The sequence below is a fragment of the Triticum aestivum genome, chromosome 3A (genome assembly GCF_018294505.1).
Source record: "Triticum aestivum cultivar Chinese Spring chromosome 3A, IWGSC CS RefSeq v2.1, whole genome shotgun sequence".
NCBI classification, from domain to species: Eukaryota; Viridiplantae; Streptophyta; class Magnoliopsida; order Poales; family Poaceae; genus Triticum; species Triticum aestivum.
In genome coordinates this window covers 47,050,959-47,057,275 of record NC_057800.1, presented here as the reverse complement: position 1 = coordinate 47,057,275, position 6,317 = coordinate 47,050,959, and the positions used below count along the sequence as shown (strand labels likewise).

The window sequence follows — 6,317 nt, the reverse complement described above, 5'->3', positions numbered from 1 at the left end:
ATGCCCGAATCATGGGGTAATAATATGTTTAAGTGTTGTTCTGCTGCTTTCAGTTGCTGATTTTTTAATAGCTTGATTGATGATCTACTAATTTGATTCGTGCAAAAAAGGGAAGATTCGTGCCATATATTTTTGGGAAGTTGCTGATGTGGGGGAATGCAACTATGCTGATTATTTGGTTAGCCGAGGAATCTCAATACCAGCAGGTTGGGGTGTTGGACAAGTAACTGATCAACACATTTCACATACATCTTCTGGCAATCAAATATGTGGTTTATTGAGTTTTATTCATTCATTTCTTGCTATGAATTGTTGAATTTGTGAATGATAATCATATAAAGAATTATTTACTAGTCATTTGTTTCTTTTGTAGAAAAGTGCGCAAAGGCATTATAAACTTCAAGATCCAGACTAGTGGTTAAGGGAACCGGTCAAGTGAAAAGAAAGAAGAAAGACAGAGGGACTTGTGTGTGAAGAAATGATGCTCCAGGGGACAAGTTAAAGAAGAAAGGGACCTTCTTGTGAAGAAAGAAGAAAAGGAGAAGGGCCAAAATTGCAAAGTGGCAGATCAGAGGAGGGGTCAAAATCCCTAGAGGCTGCCGATCCCCATCGGGTCTGGCATCTCCATCTCTCTCCCTCACCACTTCTTCTTCCATCTCCGGCCGCCGCCGCGGCCAGGCTGGCGTGGCGGCGCGCCACCCAGCACCTCCACACGCTCCACACCGCCGCCATCCATCACCACCACTCCCCGCTTCACCGTGCCACCATCACCACCGCACCACTGAGCACCTCCGCGCGAGAGTTTCCTTGCTGCTGCTCCTTCTTCCCTCGCCTTGCTGCTGCTTCTACTGCTTCTTCTCCAAGCCCCGCTGCTGCTCCCTTCTTGTTGCGCCCCTGCTCCTCCTTCTCCTCTCTCCATCCCCACGTTGCTGCTGCTTCTTCTTGCGACTTCCTGCTCCCTTCGCCTACCTTGCTGCTCCCTGTCTCTTCTCAGAACCTTTTGCTGCTCCTCCTTCCCCCACGAACCTGCTGCTGCTCCTTCCTCAATCTCCTACTGCTTCTCTTCTTCTTCTATCTTGCCGCTGCTTATCTCTCTTTCTGAATTTTCTGTAATAGGAGATGTGTAGTACTTGTAAGGTTCAGATTTTGATAAGTGTTTGCAACCAACTAGTTTGCTCAGTTCGTACTTGTTAAATATCATGTCCTAAATTCTATGTTCTGAATAGTGGATTTCTTGTTGCTTTGGGAACTAACTAATATGCAATATTTTGTTACTTTGGTAATATGTGTTCTGTCAGCATATATGTGTGTTCACCCTGTGTATTTCTTCTCGCTGTACTAGTTAATTTCTACCAGTAATTTTTAGTTGTTAAATACTGTTGTGTTGTTCTGTGGGTACTAATCTTGTGGCTTGGAAGATTTCATTTCTGTTGTCTCTTGTTAACCTGAACCGTGGTGTAGTATCCTGTTCGCATATGTGTGGTTTTGTGTGTTCTGTAGTACGTGTATTAGCTATGTACCTGTGATATATAAATGTGTGTGTGTGTGTGTGTTTGATTCGATACAATTATATTTTGTCATATATTCTCGCTTCTTCCCTTTGTTTATGTTTGATAGTAATGTGTCCTTGTCATGTTATGTTCATGTCCTTCCACTTCTCTTGTCATTGATGTATACTCGTATTAGTATTTTAACTTCTCAAGCATTACGAAAATACCAAAAAGACAATGAGTAAAATCTGAATCTCCCTTTTGCTTATTTTCATTTTCTTTGTTGTCGACTTTGGTTAGTTTAGGTCTATATTTCCTCGCAATCATCATCTGAACTCTGTCACCTAGCTTTAGCCGAGCATCATTGCCGTCGCCTAGTCCCTGTGGAGAACACGACACTCACAGAATGGGGCATTAAAAACCCACTGTACCTACAACTGATCATTTTGGCGCCGTTGCCGGGGACTAGCGTCATGCGATTGTGTTAGGCTATAGACTAGGTTTTTCTTCTTTCTCTAGTTTGTGCCATACATTTGTGATATGTCTCTAATCACTAACCCCTGTTCTAGCTAGTATCTTTTTGTTTTCTTTTCCTTTTGCAGGTTAGAGCTATCTACTTGGTTATGGCATATTATTCAGATTGTCTCGGAGATGCGAGGAACACTACAAACAGCATGGAAAGTATTCAAGAACTGATAAGTAATATTTCCCATCGATTAGATGATTTAGCTCGGCAGCGAGAAGTAGTTTTTGAGGATAGGCCTAGCTCTTATGATCCTTATTCTAGAGGTCATCCTTATGTTGCTCCTACATGCCATATTTGTAGATTTCAGGGCCATTCACCCGCCGAATGTCAGCGTGGTTACTCTCACGCTCCCGATTGTTATGGCATGAGCTTCGCCCCACAGCCAAGCTCATACCAAAACAATTACTCACATGGGTGGCCTGAAAACCAGAATATGTCATATAGGAGCAACAACCCTGAGATCTCATCGTTTGCCTCTAGTTATCCAATGCAGGGATTTAGGTACAATGAGGAGAGCCACAACTATGCACCACAACAATTTTATTCACCTCCTACTCATATGCCTCAGCACCAGGAGATGTTGCCAATGGAGTTAAATGGTCCTCCATTTGGTCAACCAACAATTCCAGCACCTATCGTGCAATCTCATGTGCAAGTGCCCACACAAGATGAGTTCGATGACATAGACAAGCTCACACTTTTGAGTCTCGAGTTCACTTGGAGTGCCGAGGATGATCCAATTAGGCCGGTGATACTAGAGGAAATGAAGAAGATCAAGAGTGGAAAAGAGCTAGTGGAAGAAGTAAGGAAAATTCAGAAGAACATCAATGCTGGAAGTACTATCTCCTCCCTCCTTGACTGAGTCTTGCCGAGATTCCCCTTCATACATGTGAGGTTCCAACACCGTCACACCCAGCTGAGCAAGATAGCGAGAGTCCAGAGAAAGAGAGACCTCAGATTGAAGATGAATTAGAAGACAAGGAACAAGATGATCAAGAGCTGCAATTCCCAAGTGATCAAGATGAAGATCTGCTACCTATCACTCATGAAGAAGTAAAAGAAGCTGATGTAGTTGAAGATGAAGAACCTGAGATTCATTTTCCTATTGTCATACAAGAGCATGATATAGTAGGTTTATCTAATCCTCTCGATGACATGCGTCCATATGAATTGTTTGCTACTACCTTGCATTGCATGATGTTATCTGTTAAAGTAGATTTGAAGAAGTGTTTGCTTGGATATGATGATACATATACTGTTGGTGGCATTGCTCATATTAATGATGATCACACTTATTTTCCTCATGCCAAACCTATGCTTAATGATAAATATCATCCTCATGTTAGTATTGAGCTTGATGATTCCTATCATACTCGCCATGTTCTTTATAGCTATGCTTATGTAATTGGGTACTCTATTGATGATTTAGAGGGCATTACCCCTTTCACTTGTATGGTCTCTTTTGTCGAGTGCTCTTTCAGGTTTTTGCTACTGCACCGTTCACTACATGCTGACCAGGTTCGAGGTGACATTCCTTGGGACCCTGATGGATTTAGAGCATGGTGAAGAGGAGAAGCAATGGGCACATACAAGGAAGAGAAAAGCTGGAGCATGCACGAGGATAGAGAAGCAAAAGGAGAGGAGTCACGATGCAAGAGGATGTGAGATGATCGAGCGAGTTCTACTTCATAAAGCCCGGTGAGCTGTTTCATGACCCCAATCTGAATATATCATCTATTGATACAAGCTGAAATCAATTGCTAGTTGGGTTGCTTGAGCCATTTCTTAAATATCGTCCCACTGAATTTTACCTTCGACATAGGGTGATTGATGTGAATATGTGAACTGAGTGTTGAATGCCTTGTAAACTAGTGATCTATACAATGCTTGCTTTGCTGAAAGTAGTGGAAGCTATTAGTTTTGAGTGCTCAAATCCCTAGTGCACTAGAAAACTTAATCATTTTTTGCATTTACTATGATACACCTAGATCACCATGTTTAGATGCTGAATTTGTGCTAAGTGTGTTCCCATTGAGAGCAATCACCTAACCACTATGGATTAGCATGCTATGTTCCCTGGATCGGTAGCATGTGAACCAGACATGGAGAAGTGATGATTCCTGTTTTTGTGCTTATGCGTTGTTCATTTAAGATAGCTAATAATGAATAAATAAGTCTGGTCTACCTACAGTAGCATGTCATGTTCCCTAGATCGGTGGCATGTGAAATCTGGTAGCTTGGACAGTAATAAATAAATAAAAATGTAATTGTCGAACCAGGTGTATACCATGTTCTCGGGATCGGTGGTATATTCCTTTGGGGAGAAAAACAAAAAAAACTAATGATTGGTCGAGCCAGGTGTATACCATGTTCTCGGGATCGGTGGTATGTTCCTTTGGTAAGACTGATAAAATATTATCATTACTTTCTTCAAATTCAATAAGTGGTTCAACCACAAAATTTTATTTCTGCAAATAAGAGATTTAATTCCAGTTCTTTTTGTTCTCGGGATCATGCTCTCTTTAGGAACCATTTGGCGTAGTCATCATTTAAACTTGTTGATCCTCTTTTATCATTGTAAAATGGTCATGCTTACTAGTATCCTACTCCTTTGTAGCACTCTTAACCATCAATTTTCACTAGCTAAGTCCAAAGCATGCATTGTTTGGAGATCTATTTTACCAGGACATCCTTTACTCAGCTCACTGTTCATATTCTTGCTCTTGTCATCTACCTTTGTTTGAGGACAAGCAAAGATTTAAGTGTGGGGGAACTTGATCAACACATTTCACATACATCTTCTGGCAATCAAATATGTGGTTTATTGAGTTTTATTCATTCATTTCTTGCTATGAATTGTTGAATTTGTGAATGATAATCATATAAAGAATCATTTACTAGTCATTTGTTTCTTTTGTAGAAAAGTGCGCAAAGGCACTATAAACTTCAAGATCCAGACTAGTGGTTAAGGGAACCGGTCAAGTGAAAAGAAAGAAGAAAGACAGAGGGACTTGTGTGTGAAGAAATGATGCTCCAGGGGACAAGTTAAAGAAGAAAGGGACCTTCTTGTGAAGAAAGAAGAAAAGGAGAAGGGCCAAAATTGCAAAGTGGCAGATCAGAGGAGGGGTCAAAATCCCTAGAGGCTGCCGATCCCCATCGGGTCTGGCATCTCCATCTCTCTCCCTCACCACTTCTTCTTCCATCTCCGGCCGCCGCCGCGGCCAGGCTGGCGTGGCGGCGCGCCACCCAGCACCTCCACACGCTCCACACCGCCGCCATCCATCACCACCACTCCCCGCTTCACCGTGCCACCATCACCACCGCACCACTGAGCACCTCCGCGCGAGAGTTTCCTTGCTGCTGCTCCTTCTTCCCTCGCCTTGCTGTTGCTTCTACTGCTTCTTCTCCAAGCCCCGCTGCTGCTCCCTTCTTGTTGCGCCCCTGCTCCTCCTTCTCCTCTCTACATCCCCGCGTTGCTGCTGCTTCTTCTTGCGACTTCCTGCTCCCTTCACCTACCTTACTGCTTCCTGTATCTTCTCAGAACCTTTTGCTGCTCCTCCTTCCCCCACGAACTTGCTGCTGCTCCTTCCTCAATCTCCTACTGCTTCTCTTCTTCTTCTATCTTGTCGCTGCTTATCTCTCTTTCTGAATTTTCTGTAATAGGAGATGTGTAGTACTTGTAAGGTTCAGATTTTGTTAAGTGTTTGCAACCAACTAGTTTGCTCAGTTCGTACTTGTTAAATATCATGTCATAAATTCTATGTTCTGAATAGTGGATTTCTTGTTGCTTTGGGAACTAACTAATATGCAATATTTTGTTACTTTCGTAATACGTGTTCTGTCAGCATATATGTGTGTTCACCCTGTGTATTTCTTCTTGCTGTACTAGTTAATTTCTACCAGTAATTTTTAGTTGTTAAATACTATTGTGTTGTTCTGTGGGTACTAATCTTGTGGCTTGTAAGATTTCGTTTCTGTTGTCTCTTGTTAACCTGAACCGTGGTGTAGTATCTTGTTCGCATATGTGTGGTTTTGTGTGTTCTGTAGTCCCTGTATTAGCTATGTACCTGTGATATATAAATGTGTGTGTGTGTGTGTTTGATTTGATACAATTATATTTTGTCATATATTCTCGCTTCTTCCCTTTGTTTATGTTTGATAGTAATGTGTCCTTGTCATGTTATGTTCATGTCCTTCCACTTCTCTTGTCATTGATGTATACTCGTATTAGTATTTTAACTTCTCAAGCATTACAAAAATACCAAAAAGACAATGAGTAAAATCTGGATCTCCCTTTTGCT

General features: G+C 41.9%; 1 long non-coding RNA gene across 1 annotated transcript; it reads left to right on the top strand.

Annotated features, from left to right (window-relative positions):
* Positions 1 to 331: 331 nt before the first annotated feature.
* Positions 332 to 5,841, top strand: LOC123060147 (uncharacterized). The gene is made up of 2 exons (XR_006427802.1): positions 332 to 3,144; positions 3,498 to 5,841. It is a non-coding gene; the product is annotated as an uncharacterized lncRNA (long non-coding RNA).
* Positions 5,842 to 6,317: the final 476 nt, after the last annotated feature.